The following is a 17030-nucleotide window of genomic DNA, read 5'->3' on the forward strand; positions in this document are numbered from 1 at the left end:
GTTTGCTTGAAGACCTGCAATGAAGTGGAACACACCACCATCTCAGGCAACTAGTCCCTATATAGTTTTAAATCTTAAGATAGGTCTCCCTGACATGAAATCTAAATTTGTCTTTTAGCAATTTCTTGCTAGCTATCAAGTCTAATCCTTTCCCTCATGTGACAACTCTCCAGTACTTGAATAAAGTTATAATGTTTTACCCCATCCCCTACATTTTCCTTCTCAACACTAAACATCTTTAATTCTTTCAACTTATCTTCACTGAACATGAATTTAAAGTCCTTCACCATTCTTACTGCCTTCCTTTAGACACTATTCAGTTTATCAATGTTCTTCCTAAAATGTGGTGCACAGAACAAAACATAGCTCTCAGAGTTCCGCCCAAAGCAGAGGACAGTAAGATCACCAGTTCTAGAAAGCTCTACCTCTGGGACTCCTGGATAGAAGGTGATTTTCTTCTGTTGCTGACTAAAGAGAAGGAATCTGGCTAAGTCAGTGTCTGATAACAAGAAGAATGGGCTGTTGGTCAGGTAATCAATCAACTAACAAACAATTATTAAGCTACTGACAAAGTATTCTTAATGAGTATGGTAATAATATCTTTTCCTATTAATTTTGCAATATGACAATGAAGATTTTAAACCAAGGCAAGAAGAATTAGAAGGAAACTACTATTATGTATGTGTCTGTCATATATAGAGTAGCAGATACAACAGAAATACAAGAGAGCATCAGTAGTTCTAGTAGCCCCAGTAGTTCTAGTAGACATTACACAAGAAAGACAATAATAAAACCATGCCTCATATACCTCCATGCTAATATATATTTTATATATATATATATATATATATATATATAAAATAATGAAGCAAATCTTATCTCATAGAATACACAAGAGTTGCTGACATAGTATTGGAATTAAAAGAAGAAAAGGAAGAAAAAAATGATAGAGTGGAATTACAGTAAGGAGACATTTGAGAAAGGGATAAGATAGACAATTTTTCTTCTCTCCTCAAGCCTTCGACATTACCTCTCCCCCACAAACAAATCTCAATCTACCCATCAGATAAGGATGTTGTCTCCTACTTTATTGAGAAAATAGAGACTATTTGCTGTAAATTCCCTCCTGTCCCATTCTCTACATTTCGACATTTCTTAAATACTCTTCTTTCTTCTTTTACTTCAGTAACTAATGAAGAAATCTCATTTTTTCTTACCAAGGTCAACCTTCCATCTTCTCCTACAGATGGTCCTTCATGATTATCTCCCCTCTTTAATCTCCAATATCTCTTGATCTACTACTGGTTCCTCCTCTCCTGTCTACAAGCATTCCCAATTCTTCCATATCTTTAAAAAGTTCTCATTAGATCACAATTCCTTCAAAGCTATGATTCTATATTCCTAATCTTATCTTGCCAAACTTCTAGAAAAAGCTATTTATTGCCTCTGCTTCCTCTGTGTTTCTCAATACTTTGATTAGGTTAAAAGACAGTTTGCAATCAAAACTCAAATTATTCTCTCCAAAGTTATCAATGATTTCTCTTAATTGTCAAATTCTATGGATAAATTTAACAGAATAATAAACAAGAATTATGATCTGAACAAAATATTAGAAAAATAAAAATCATGAATATACTTAGTTTTTCATCACTGTATGAAATTTCCACAGAAAGTAATCAGAAGTGCAGAATAGTAAAGAATAAAGAGTAAAGATTTAGAGTTGAAGGATATAGGTTTAAATCTCTCCTCTACTTCTTAAATATCTGTGTGACCTTGGGCAAATTATTTAACCTCTACAGGCTTAGTTCCATTTGCAAGACAAAGGGGCTGGACAACTCTAAATTACAATTCTATGATCATGCTCTGTGTATTAATAATTTAAATGAAGACTAAATGGCAGAAATATTAGCTGTGACACAGACCATAAGATAATAAAAACTAATTTGGGAGGAAAACAGATCACAGTATAGACTTGTTCATCCTTATGTTTCTGAAGACAACCAATGACACCACAATATTGAAGTCAGTTTGGCTATGGCTGATTATAACTGAACTCTTGGTAGAAGAGTTTGGAACGCTATACTACAGATAGGGGGCACAAGTGGTCCATTAGAATGTTCAGCGTGGAAGTGGCTTTCGACTTGTGCAATTCATATTTCTTTTGAGCTTCTATAATTCTGCTATGTTCACAGGAATATAGTTCCTTTTTTTGATGGGGGCCTCAGCGTGCTGGATAGTCCTGTGCCAGTATATCTCATGTCTCACAGTCAATACTAAAGTTCTTCAGAGATTCCTTGAGAGTATCTTTATATGGCCTCTTCTGACTTCCATTAATTCTTTCCATGCACAAATTTTTTGTAAAATAGCCTTTAGGGAAAGTATGTATTTGGCATTCGAACTTTTTAGCTAGCCACTTAATTTGCACCATTGGAAATATAGTTCGAATGTTTGGTAGTTCAACTCAGAAAAAGACCTCAGTGCCTGGTTCCTTATCTTGCAAGGTAATCTTCAGGATTTTCCTGAAACAATTTAAGTGGAAACAGTTTAGATTTCTGTCAATTTAGACTATCTAGGTTTCATCATCATCCAATAGTGCAGTCAGCATAGTGCCTCTTTAGGAACTTCATTTTAGTATGAATCCTGATATTTCTTTTCTCTCACACTTTACTTTGGAGCCTCCCAAAAACTTGAACTAGCTCTGGAAATAATGTGCATCAACCTCATCTTCTGTGTGGACATCCCTGTAAAGTATGCTGCCAAGCTAAGTAAATCAACAGCTTTCAAAATCTTCAAAATTTATCTTCTTATATAGATGTTGACCAATGAAGGATCTGTTTCCTTAGTGTTGACTATCAGGCCAAAATTAGTATAAGAGAATTGATCCATAATCTGCTACAATTTAGCCTTTCCTACAACTATCTGTGGGGAAAAAAAAAAAATCACACACTGATTTTCCCTTCCCTTTAATTTTGATTTGTATCCTTTTCAAGTTAAATAGTATACCATGAGTGAAGAACCTGATCATGATGCCATTTTCATCCTTACTTAAAGGTATCTGACAATATTACAGAAAACTTCATGCTAAAGAGCACGTACTCATTATCCTTTATCCAGAACATGTGCAAACATGCCATCATGAAACTGGCCTACAATGCTAATGAACTTCTCTTCAGGTATCCCAATTTGCCATAATCTTTCATAAGCTCTTGCAACTGACAGTATCAAAATCCTTGGTCAGTTGACAAATGTATACAGAACTCTATAATGCTCCTGATATTTCTCTTGGAATTATGAGGAATCAAACACTATATCGACCATTCCACAACCTTTTCTATAGCTACACTCACTGACTCTTGAGCTGATAACCATCTTCCAGATGATTATTAATCAGCCGATTAAGAACACTGGAAAGGATCTTGCCAGCAATGACCAGGAGAGATCACTGATGTTTCCTTTCTCTTTATAAAGATGAACAATGAGGCATTTTTAGGCTCCTAAGGAATAACTTCCACTTACCATATAATCTGAAAGATTTCAGAGAGTTTTCTGTAGATAGGAGCAATGGAATCCTGTTTTGTAGATTTCTATTGGGAAGGAATCAGCAACAGATGCTTTGCTACTCAAGAAGAACTGGTCTGTTAAGAATGCCATGGAAGTATTTAGCTCAGATCATCAGGATCATGACCTTGCCATTAATTGGTGTGGCTTCACCAGTGCTAAAGTAGTTGAAAAATGCATCAGAATGCATTTGGCCCAGAAATAGTTGTCAGGGCATCACAGAAAACACTTGGGATTATTGCTGTCATCATAGAATTGAATCTCATCTGCCTTCTTGCTTAGATATGGAGACTTAAATGAAGAATAAATAATATTATACAAAAGAATTCAACAAGGCATAAATCACAGAAATCACATGTGATTGTATTAAAGAGAAAGTCAACAATTAGACAATATATCAAAATGTTCCTAGGCGGGCAACTAGGTGGCACAGTGGATAGAGCACCAGCCCTGGAGTCAGGAGTACCTGAGTTCAAATTCAGCCTTAATAATTACCAAGCTGTGTGGCCTTGGGCAAGCCACTTAACCCCATTGCCTTGCAAAAAAAAACTAAAAAAAAATGTTCCTAGGCAGATACTCTAGGCACTTATATTAACAAAAGAGAAGATCACTGAACTGAATACACAGCTAAAAAAAAACCCAAATCAACCTAGAACATCAATAAATTAATAGCCCTTCCAAAAAAAAACTATAAAAGCAAAAATCTTAAAAATCAAAGAAATAAAATTGCAAATAAAGATGTTAAAGAATATAATTTAACTAAGATTTTAATTAGTTCAAATAGATTAGATTTAATTTTTAAAGAAAAAATCAAATCAGGGTGGACTCAAGATGGCTGCATGAAGGCAGGAATTGCCAGGGAACTCTTCCCCAGAAAACCCTAAATGCCTTAAAATTATAACTCTAATCAAATTCAAGAATTGCAGAACCCAAAGAAAGACAGAGTGAAATAATTTTCCATCCAAAGACAACTTTGTAGATCTACTGGAAAGGTCTATTCTACCAGGATTGGGGTTGGAAAGCACGCCACACTGGAGCAAACCAACTAGATCCAAACTTCCAGCAACAGTCTGGGGGCACCTAGTTCTTATGGAAGTCAGTGTGGTTTCCAGACCTCTTGGTCTAGGGATCCCTGAGGAAGGCTTGGAGGGTCGGCAGAACGCTGCCACACCAGAGTGAGCATGGAGCACAGGTCAGTGCTGGCCTCAGGGCAAGCCCTGCCCCAGGAACCTGCGGAATTATCTAGCAGCTGCTTCTAGAGTGCTCAGCCCATAGATGTAAGGGTGTAGGGAGAGACTGTAGAGGTGTCTCTGCTATCCTTGCGGTAGGACTCTGCTGCTTTGCTCATAATCAGATCCAGGGCCCAGTCTGGACCCCCATCCTTACCATAGAGGAACAGGGATCCTCCTCATAGCTCCAGGGTAGAGGGGAGTGCCCAGGGTCATCCAAGGACCAGAGCACAGACTAGGAGAGCAGTCAGAGTCTCTCATTGGGGGAATTAAGGTCCCTGGGAGGGAGTGTCCCTAACCCCCCCCCAAAAAAAACAAATTTTGGAAGCATGATAAAATCATGAAGATATCAGCAAACAACAGGAAAAAAATAATCTGACCATAGATAATTACTTTGGTTCCCATGGAGGATCAAAATACATATTCAGAAAATGACGAAGTCAAAGCTTCTATATTCAAAACCTCCAAGAAAAACAGGAATTGGTCTCAGGTTGTGGAAGAGAAGAGCTCAAAAAAGGTTTTGAAAATTAAGTAAGGGAGGTAGAAGAAATATCAGGAAGAGAAATGTAGGAAAATCATGAAAACCAAGTCAGCAGCTTAGTGAAGGAGAAATAAAAAAAATGTGAAATGTTAAAAATGTTAAAAACCAGTTTAGGTCAAATGAAAAAGCAGTCCAAAAGATTTATGAAGAGAACAATGCCTTAAAAAGCAAAATTGGAAAAGGAGATAAGAAAACTCTCTGGGGGCGGCTAGGTGGCACAGTGTATCGATAGAGCACTGGCCCTGGAGTCAGGAGTAACTGAGTTCAAATCCAGCCTCAGACACTTAATAATTACCTAGCTGTGTGGCCTTGGGCAAGCCACTTAACCCCATTTGCCTTGCAAAAAAGCCTAAAAAAAAAAAAAACTCCCTGAAGAAAATAACTCCTTCGAACGTCAAATGTAGCCAAGGAAAGCTGATGACTTTGTGAGAAATCAAGAAACAATAAAACAAAACCAAGAGAATGCAAAACTAGAAGAAAATGTAAATATCTCATTGGAAAAACAACTGACCTGGGAAACAGATCCAGGAGAGACAATTTAAAAATTATCAGGCTTTCTGAAAGTCATGACAGGAAAAGAGCCTACACTTCATTTTTCATGAAATAACCCAGCAAAATTGTCCTGAGATCCCAGAAGCAGAGGGTAAAATAGAAATTGAGGGAATCCATCAATCTCCTCCTGAAATAGATCCCAAAACAAAACCTCCCAGGAATATTACAGTTAAATTTCAGAACTTCCAAGTCAAGGAGAAAATATTACTAGCAGCTAGAAAGAAGTGATTCAATTATCATGATGCTACAGCCAGAATTACACAGGATTTAGCAGCGTCTACATTAAAGGCTTGTAGATCTTGGAATGATATTCCAGAAGGCAAAAGATCTTGATTTACAACTGAGAATCACAGCAAAACTTAAGACATTAAATGAAATAGGGGACTTTCAAACTTTCTAGTTAAAACAGCCAGAGCTGAACAGAAAGTCTGATCTCCAAGTACACAACCCAGGTGAAGCAGAGAGAGGGCTGATAGGAAGGGCAAATTATGAGGGATTCAATGATGTTGAACTGCTTGAATTCCTATATGAGAAGAAAATACTGATAACTCATATGAACCTTCTTATTTCTAAGAGCAGTTAGAAGGAGCATATATAGACAGCACACAGGAGGAAGCTGAATGTAGTGGTATAATTTATTATAAAGATGGAATCAATGGGTTAAAAAGGAATGTGCTGTGAGAAAGAGAAAGGAGAGACTGTAGAGGTGTCTCTAATAGGCTAAGATATTTAATGTCAGAGAGTAAAGAAAAAGCTTTTGTAATGGAATGGAAAGGGGGAAGGAGGGGGAGAACAAGTGAGGTTTAATTCTCACTGGAAGTGGCTCAGAGCGGAAATAACATACATATTCATTAGGGTATAGAAAACTATCTTACCTTACAGGAAAAAGGAGAGGAAGGGGATGGGAGAAAGGGAACAGAGGAAAGAGTTGTAGGTGACAGAAGAGAGGGAAAATCATGGGAGAGGGTTGTAGATACACCATACTTCTGAGGAGGGACAGGGTGATGTGTGTGTGTGTGTGTGTGTGTGTGTGTGTGTGTGTGAGAGAGAGAGAGAGAGAGAGAGAGAGAGAGAGAGAGAGAGAGAAGAATAAATGGGAGTGGGGATGAATAGAATGGAGGGAAATACACTTAATAGCAACTGAGGGGGAAAATATTGAAATAACTTCTCTGATGGACTTTTGATAAAGAATGCAAGCCATCCTAGAGACAAAACCAAAGGTATCTGAACACGGACTGAAGTACACTTTTTTTCCCCCTCTCACTTTATTTCTCTTGGGGTTTCTCTATCTTTTTTTGTGGGGAGGTGGAATTATGTTTACTTTCACAACAAGATATCTATGGCACTGTGAAAATGAATAAATCATTAAAAAATAAAAAAATAAAAATCACTGAATTAACTATTTTAAATGCATACATACATTTTAAAGACATATTCAGTTTATAAAATAACTGATGAGCAGAATTCACTTGCACATCATAAATGGGAGTTTCATATGGTTAAAGAATTACATAAAGTTTTAATATGTACTATAGCTGGCATGATTAAAATATACCAAATCCAAAAACAAAATCAAATCACAAAAATTTTTAAAAAGGGTAGTCATAACAAATGGAGAAAAAAATAAAGAAAATTATCAGAAACAATTATGTCAATAACATATATGTTAAAGTTTCTAAATACTTATACATAATATTTATAGAAACAAAATACCAAGACTCTCAGAAAACAATATGAAAATCTAAACAATCCAATCTCAAAAACAGAAACAAGTCATAAATGAATTCCCAAAGAAAAAGAACACCACGTCCAGATGGATTTTCTTTTTTTTCTTAGATTTTTTTTTTTGCAAGGCAATGGGGTTAAGTGGTTTGCCCAAGGCCACACAGCTATGTAATTATTAAATGTCTGAGGTAGGTTTTGAACTCCAGTACTCCTGACTCCAGGGCTAGTGCTCTATCCACTGTGCCACCTAGCCACCCCCCCAGATGGATTTTCAAGTGAATTATAGCAAATCTTTAACAACAACTAACTCCTGTCATATAAGCTACCAACAAAAATAGAAAAAGGAAACTATGCCAAATGTCTATAAACCAAATATGGCATGAAACCCAAAGCAGGGAAGGATACATCAGAAAAAGAAATATTGCATACTATTGCAAGAACACAAAAAAATTAACCAAGGAACAAAAGCAGTATATTTAAAAATATTCAGAATGGTAATACTGAATTGGTTTCATAGTACAAGGATGTTTCAACATTGGGAACACTAGAAATAAACATGCTAATAACCATGAATAAAAACTACAGGGGTTATATTAATAGATGTAGAAAAAAGATGACAAAAGATAGCATTCATCTGTATTAAAAACATGAAAAAGTATAGGAACAAAAAGACTTTTAAAAATACATCAAAGTATACATCTAAAATCAAGAGCCACTATTACTTGTTTATTTTTGGTTTTTTAGATTTTTCAAGGCAATAGGGTTAAGTGGCTTGCCCAAGGCCACACAGCTAGGTAATTATTAAGTGTCTGAGGTCGGATTTGAACCCCAGGTACTCCTGACTCCAGAGCCGGTGCTCTATCCACTGTACCACCTAGCCGCGCCCACTGTTACTTGTAATAGAGTAATACAAGTGTTACCAAAAACATACTATCATAGTACTTCTCTTTTTATCTTATATAATACTTCAGAAATATGAGCTACAGAAAAATTTTTAAAAGATAAGTGAAAGAGGTGAAAAAATTCTATTTGCAGATAATAAAATGGTATATTGAAAGAATACCAGATTATCAATTAAACATGAAATGAGGGCAATTAATAGCTTAAGTAAGGATAAGGATAAGCTTAAGACAAGGACACAAAGTAACTTCACAAAAATCATTCTGAGTGTGGCCCAAAACAAGAGGAAGAAATAGGAAAAACAATTTCTTTAAAAAAAATGCACAAAATAACTGAGAATCTACCAAACACATGCAAGACTTATGGAGTGCTACACCAAACTGACAGATGTGATGAAATTAGAACAAATAAAAACAGTAGTTGTCTATAGAAATAAAATTTCAGAGCATCAAGGAACATAATGGGGGAAAAAGAAGGAAAGAGAGAAGCTCGGTATTATCATATCACAAACTATACTGTTGTTCAGTTGTTTTAATCATATCCGATTCTGTGTGTCTCCTTTTGGGATTTTCTTGACAAAAACATTAGAATGTTTTGCCATTTCTTCCTCCAGATCATTTTATAGATAAGGAAACCGAGGCAAATTTGCCCAGGGTCATACAGTGTAAGAAATACTTCATTTGGACCCATACTCCATTCCAATCAGTATTAATAAATTCAGTATGATTCCATAAAGGGTAATGATTATTGGCAATTATTTGTGATATACTCATCTAGTAATTTGCATTCAGAAGTTAAAAATACTGCACAAGAACAAACATTTTACATAATTAGGTAAAGATAGATTCTAAAAGTACACCTTTGTAATAGGCCTCAAACTTTGATCCAATGTTCTCTCATTTATCAGTTACTAATCAATGTTCTCTCATTGTGCAACCGCAAGAATGCTGACAAAGATATCTCTATCCTATTTTGTTCAAGTTCTATGTCCAAACCCAGTGTGGGTGGGGTATCTTGATTCTTTGGCTCCCCAATTTATTTTTGTACCTACAGTCTTTTGTCTAATAGGAGTAGGTGACCCTTGTCTTGCCCATCTTTTGATCATCCACAATGATGCATTATTTCTGACTTTCTTGGAGGGTCAAAATCAAGGTATATCAACCAGAAAGAGCCTGAATTTTAATATGCCTCTTTTGCATGTTTTGATATCAAACCCCATAAAAGTAAAGCTCTGGGGGAAAAAAAAAGCATGAGGAAGATCTGATATCCAATTCATTACAGGGGGCCACGGACCACTTAATAAAGTGCAACTAGCTTGGAGTTCTGCCTCAGCAGTTTTTCTTCCAGCCTGGGCAATTTAGTACCCCACAACCCCACAAGTAAGTATCTGAGGCCAGGTTTGAATTCAGGTCCTCCTAACTCCAGGCCTGTCAGCACTTTCTGTACTGTGCCACTTAACTGTGCTATCTCTCTAAATTCTATCTATCCATCTATCTATCTGCAGTGTTTTAACAACTTTAAAGAACTTTAAAAATGGCAATTTTATTATCATTTATTAAGAATAGATTTTGATTCACATTATCAATATTTCCTAAAAAAAGTTAAACTGATGTAAGTAAATTACAACCAAAGGGTCAAAGAGCCATAAACAACTTTAGTCAGCAAACACTAGATCTCTTATTTCCTTGCCAAGAGGAAAGATGGTTCAGAATATGCAAAATATTAAAGGGAAACTGTTGAAAACTTATGAACAATATCACTTTATTAAAAAAAGTGATTAGTAGATTACAGAAAAACAAAGATTTATGGATAACTCAGTGAGAGACCAAATTAAGACAGATTATCCCAAGAGCATTTAAGGATGAAATGAAAGGGAGGGGAAAACCAACAAAAATTAAAAAGACCTATCAAAATTTCAATTAAAAATGATTTTCTGCATTGATGATGGTGAAAACTACGACATCTGAACTCCAAGTATCAGATATGTCATGGATAAAGAAGTAGTAAATTTTTTAAAAAGTGGAATTGCCAGACCAGACCCATCACCCAGAATAAGTGACTTTAGTGAATTTAACTCAGTGTCAAGAAAACACTTCCTAAAAGTATGGACTGTCTTGAGGAGTGGTGGGTCTCTCCCCTTAGATACCAAGCCCTCAATTTCTGCCCATTGGTTCTGACCTCTGAGGTCAAAGATGATAAGTCTAATCCCTCTTTTCACATGATAGCCTGACCCACCTATCAAAGTTCCCCCTAGAGTCCTTTTTTCTAAGCTAAACAACCCATTTACTTCAATTTTCATGGCCTTCACCATTTGGGTAGTTTCCTTTGTATTCTTCTCAGATAACAGTGTTCACCTTAAATTATGGTTCCTGGAACTAAATACAACATTCCTTACAACATCCTAGATAAGATCTGATGAAGTCAAAGTACAGTGGAGACTAATAGTTCCATATTCCTGGAAGCTGTGCCTCTCAAAAGATCTCAAGAGATGGCATTAGCTTTTTTAGATGCCACAACATAGATTCATATTGAACTTGCTGTCTACTAAAATCCTCAAATCTTTTCTAGAAGAACTACTGTTTAAACAATTTCTCCCCCATTTTGTACTTGCAAAATCAATATTTTTGCTACCAAAGTGTACATTTATCCCAATATGATCTTATTAGACTCAGCCTAATGATCTACCCTGATAAGATCTTTTTGGATCCTGTTTTTATCATTCATTGTTAGTTATCTTCTCCCAATTCTGTATCATCTACAAAACTAATGACAATGATGCCTTTACCTTTATGCAGGTCAATGATAAAAATGAGAAACAACATTCCAAGCATTGATGCCATGAGGTACCTTACCTCATTGGAGAATTCCTGCCAAGTTGACATGAAACCACTGACTATTCTTTGAGTTTGGCCAACCAATCAGTTCGAAATCTATTCAAATGTATTAATGGCTAGTCCTTATCTTATCATCTTCCTTGTAAGAATGAGATACTTAACAAAAGCTTTGGTAAAAAATCTACAAACAGGTTGATTCATGATAACACAATTTTAAGGCCATTAAGGGACTGATTCTCAGGACATTTGAAGAAAGGATACCAAATGTGAACAAAAATGATATTTATTATTATTACCCAAATAGCAATCAATGAAACTTTTTACCCAAATACCTACTTTTCCATTTCATCACAATTTTAAAGAGAATAATTTATACATATTCAAAAAACTTCCTTGATCTATTAAATAAATGATCTTATACAGAAGCTATCTTTGCAGTTATGAGTGACAAAACAGGCAAAGAAGTCCACTGTGTTTACTGTCTGTTCATTGTAAGAAAGCATTTAATTTGGTAAGAATAGTTAATGATAATAAAATGTAAATATATAGCACATATGGGTTTTAAAAAATTTTACATGTATCCTTTCATCTGATTCTCACAGTAATCGTGTAATATAGGTGTCATTACCCCTATTTTTACAGTGAGGGAAAATAAGGCTGAGAGAGTTTAAGTGACTTGACTTGGGTCAAAAAGTCTAATCTCCTGCTATAGCCTGGTGAAACAGCATAGAAGAGAGAAGTATGTTTGCCAAAGTTATTTGCCATTAATGGGGAATACTCAGCATACAGTTCAAATGGAAGAAAGATTTCCTAATGATGATTTGGATCTCCAGATTCTTCTGTCTGCAGATTACACTGTATCAATCCCTGGAATACTGCAAAGTTTCCCAAATGAAATCCACAATCATTCAAAAGAGGCTTCAGTACCTACACAGGACAAATCAAGTATGATGTGAAATTGAATGGATAGATCATTGCCATAAACCTTCACTAAATAAAATTTGCATAGGTACTGTGAATAGATAATAAATTGATCCTAGAAACAAATAGAGAGTTCAGGATGGAATGATGTGGGAAATTGTGCAATGCTTTTAGCATCTCCAAGTTTCTCTCAAACTAAAAAAAATCCTTTTTTAATACTAATATTTTCATATGATGCTATATGAGAGAAACTATACTTTCTAAAAAGGTGAAGACAAGTCAACAAGTCTTTATTAAGTGCTGGGGATATCAAGAAAGACCAAAACAGCATCCCTGCCATCAAGGAGCTTACAATCTAATGGGAAAGACAAAAGATAAACGAGTATGTACTAACAATATATTGCAGGATAAACTGGAGATAGTTTCAGAATCTGTAGAAGATACAATTTTCATTGAAATTTGAAGAATCTTGGAAGCTGGGACAGAATTTCAGACATGAGGACAGCCAATGAAAATGTCCCCATTCAGGAGAGGAAATGTCTTATTCAAGGAATAGCAAAGAAATCCTTGTCAGTAGATTGTGGAGTATGTGGAAGGGTTGTTGTTCAGTTGTATCTAACTCTTTGTTCATTTGTTGTATCTAACTCATTTTGTGATTTGCTAGGAAAAGATACTGGAGTGGTTTGACATTTTCAGTTCATTTAACAGATGAGGAAGCTGAGGCAAACATGATGACTTGTCCAAGGTCACAGAGCTAAGTGTCTGAAGCTAGACAGGAAGAGGAGTCCTTCTGACCCTAGGCCCAGCATGCTATCCAAAGCAACACCTAGCTGCCATGTGAAAGAGACAGAGTAAGGTATAAAAGACTGGAAAGGAAGGAGGAGGCCTGGTTATGAAAGGTTTTTTTGGGAGCGGCTAGGTGGCACAGCGGATAGAGCAACGGCCTTGGAGTCAGGAGGACCTGGGTTCAAATTCGACCTCAGACACTTAATAATTACCTAGTCGTGTGGCCTTGTGCAAGCCACTTAACCCCATTGCCTTGAAAAACCTAAAAAAAAAATGAAGGGTTTTTTTGGGGGTAGGTTTTTACAAGGAAAATGGGGTTAAGTGGCTTGCTCAAGGTCACACAGCTAGGTAATTATTAAATGTCTGAGGCTGGATTTGAACTCAGGTCCTCCTGACTCCAGAGCCCATGCTCTATCCGCTGTGCCACCTAGCTGCCCCTATGAAGGGTTTTAAAAGCCAGAAAATTTTAAATTTGTTCCTGGAAGTAACATAATAAAAAGTATAGGTCCCTAAAGACAAAGGAGAAATGCACACAAGCTATAAGCAGATTTTAGCATATTAACAATAAAGAACCCCTCATAAATCACTGAAATGTGGTATGACTAGAAAATTAACTACTCCCAAATAAACTACTTATTCTAAAATATAAGATGCAACATAAAGATAGGACATGACAGGACACAATATAAAGAAATAGAGAGAGTACCCTCTACTCCCTCTATATACACTGATGTGTTAAATATCCCTGTTTTCTTTTCCTTTATCCTCATTGTAATTAGTTGACAATAGCCAACAATTCTGCATGAGATTTCTCAAGTTCATTTCTACTCAAGAACCACATCTCATATTAATTATCATAAGAGTCAAACTGGTGCTGTTTCTTTTAGCCTAAATACTTGTTCATCCTCTACATGGCAGTTTACTGTTAGTGCTTACCCTGTCTCAAACTACAATGTATTGAAGAATTTTGTTTTTATTTGTATTTATTCTCTTTATATTTATTTTCTAATCTCTTCCTATTCTTCCCATGTTTATTCATTCTGTACATATTTACATATGTATTTATGTCTCCTCCAATTTAATATAAGCATCTTTCAAACAGAGATTGCTTTATTGTTTTTCTAAATCCTAGCATAGTACCTTACATGGTAGACAGTTAATTAGTACTTTTAATTAAGGTGAACTCAAAAAGTCAGAGGTAGATAAAGCAACAGTTAAAAAAAGGCTAAAAAGGTATGATTAAAAGAAACAAATGAGAAAATTAATTGTTTAAAGGCACCACAGACAATATATTAAAGCTAATACTCCATACATATACCCACAACATACATCAAATGACATATAATTTAAATACTTAAAAGAAAATAGATTTATAAGGAGAAATAGATAACAAAACTATAATAATTGAGGATTTATACCTACCTCTTTCAGACCTAGAAACATTTAACAAATAGGAGAACAAGAAAGAAGAGAAGGATTTAAATAGAATTTTAGAAAAGACAGCTATTGTGATTACTGAATTGAGACAGAAATATACATTACTTCTCAGAAATATACGGTACCTTTACAAAAAATGAGCATGTATTAAGGGCATAAAAACTTCATAAAGCAGAGAAACAGAAACAGTAAACAAATCTTTTACTGACCACAATATAATAACATCATATTCAATAAAGAACCTTTAAAGAAAAGAATAGGGGAAGCTAGGTGGCGCAATGGATAGAGTACCGACCTTGGAGTCAGGAAGACCTGAGTTCAAATTTGAATTCAGACACTTAATAATTGCCTAGCTCTATGACCGTGGGCAAGTCACATCTTAACCCCACTGCCTTAAATAAATAAAAATTATAAAAAAATAAGTGTCAAGAAAGGAATAAAAGTTAACTGGAAGTTAATCCTAAATAATTGATAGGTCAAATAATAAATCTAATAACAATAGATAATTTCACCAAGGAAAACGACAGCAATGAAATATACTCGAACTTTCAGGATGTACCTCAAGTAATATTAAGGGGAATTTTTTTTAATCTATAAAGAGATTTATTAATTTAAAAAAGGAATAGTGCAATGAAATGGGCATTCAACTAAATAAGAAAATAAAAATCTAGAAAAGTAATAATAAAAAAACTCAACTATACACCACAACAGAACTCTAAAATCAAAGGAAAGATCAATGAAAATGAAAGGAAATTAACCATTTAATTTCTAAATAAAACTAGGAATTTTTTTTCTAAATAGCTAAGCTGATTTTTAAATAAGAAAAATGAAAATTCATAGTCTCAAAAGTTAAAAAGTATTTTCAACAATGAAGAAGGAAACTTTCAGAAATCATCTTGCCTGCATTACATGTAAACAAAATTCATTAAAGTAGATTAAATAAATGCTTATAAAATACAAAATACTTAAATTAAAAAAACAAGAAACAGAGAATTTACATAACTGGAATTCTCCCTCCTGGAACCAGTTATTTTATAAATGAATTCCAACAAAAAATAATTTGAAAATTACACATAAACTGCAAAAATAGAAAAAAAGATTCTGCCAAACTTCTTCACTGATAAAATTATAATTGTAATGACTTAATCTTGGGAATAAAAATTAGAGAAAGAAAATAACAGATTAATATACTGACACAAAAATTTCAAATTAAATATTAGTAAAGATTAAAACAATTTATGAGGATACTATATACATTGTGACTAGATTGGATTTATACCAAGAATTCAAGATTTTGTGTTTTTTATAATTATGGAAAATTATAAATGAATAAAATAAAAAAATTTAAAATCATATGATATCAATAGAATGCAGAAAAAACTTAAGATGGAATACAATGCCCATTTCTGATTAGACCAATATAATATATAAAGGAGAACTTTCATAAGTCTTTTAAATAAGAAATGTGTACAGAAGGTCCAATATGACCACTATTATTTGTGCTAGAAATCAAAAAGTATAGAAACAAGAAAAAGAATTTGAAGAAATAAATATAAGCAAAGAAGAAACAAAATAGTCAAACTTAAGAAAAAAACAAAGCAAAAAAAGTCAAACTTTAGAGATTACATAATGGTCTATCTACCTGGAGAACCCTAACAAAGTAACTAAAAATTAATCAAAATAATAACTAGCAGTTAGCAGGATATAAAATAAACCCTTTTACTTTTTATATATTATCAACAAACCTTAGCAAGATGAGAGGCATTTAATTTACTGTTTTGATTTTGGATTTTTTTGCAAGGGAATGGTTTAAGTGACTTTCCCAAGGTCACACAGCTAGGGAATTATTAAATATCTAGGGCTGCATTTGAACTCAGGTCCTCCTAAGTCGAGGGCTGATGCTCTATCCACTGCATCACCTAGCTGTAACAAGACATTTATTTTAAAATAACTATAGAACATATAAATTATTTGGAAACCTACCTACCAAGAAAGACACAAGAACTAACTGAATATAGCCACAAAATATTTTATTGAAACAGAAACAGAGATGCACTTGAATAATTGGGAGACACATTAATTGTTCATAGCTTAGAAAAGACAACACTCCTTAAATTAATTTACTTGTTCAGTATCATATCAACTGAACTACAAAAGGACTAATTTTTAGAAGTAGGAAAAAATAATATAATTCATCTGAAGTATCAAAAGATCTAGAATCTCAAGGGAAATAATGAAAAGAAGTGAGAAGGAAGAAGGCCTATAAGTACATGTATAAAATGATACGAAAACCAATTATCCTTATAGTAAAATGGAAAGTTCATCAGTGGAACAGATTAGGGAGGCAAAGATAGAGAAATAAATAAAAAACAAAATAACACAGACCCCAAGTACTAGGGCAAGGAGTTACTACTCAACAAAAACTGTTAGGAAAACTGAAAAGCAGTATCTGGAAAGCAATATGATACAAATTATGTTTAGATAACCATCTCATATAACAAAGCACAATAAACTACAAATAGATACTAGGCATAAAAGATAGCCTCA

The 17030-nt window shown here is 34.5% G+C and overlaps 1 protein-coding gene across 1 annotated transcript in view; it reads right to left on the bottom strand.

Moving 5' to 3' along the window:
* The window catches only part of TOP1MT (DNA topoisomerase I mitochondrial), a 109231-nt gene that overhangs the window by 61716 nt on the left and 30485 nt on the right, over positions 1 to 17030 (bottom strand). The window lies entirely within an intron of this gene.

The sequence above is a fragment of the Macrotis lagotis genome, chromosome X (assembly GCF_037893015.1).
Source record: "Macrotis lagotis isolate mMagLag1 chromosome X, bilby.v1.9.chrom.fasta, whole genome shotgun sequence".
In the NCBI taxonomy this organism is placed as follows: Eukaryota; Metazoa; Chordata; class Mammalia; order Peramelemorphia; family Peramelidae; genus Macrotis; species Macrotis lagotis.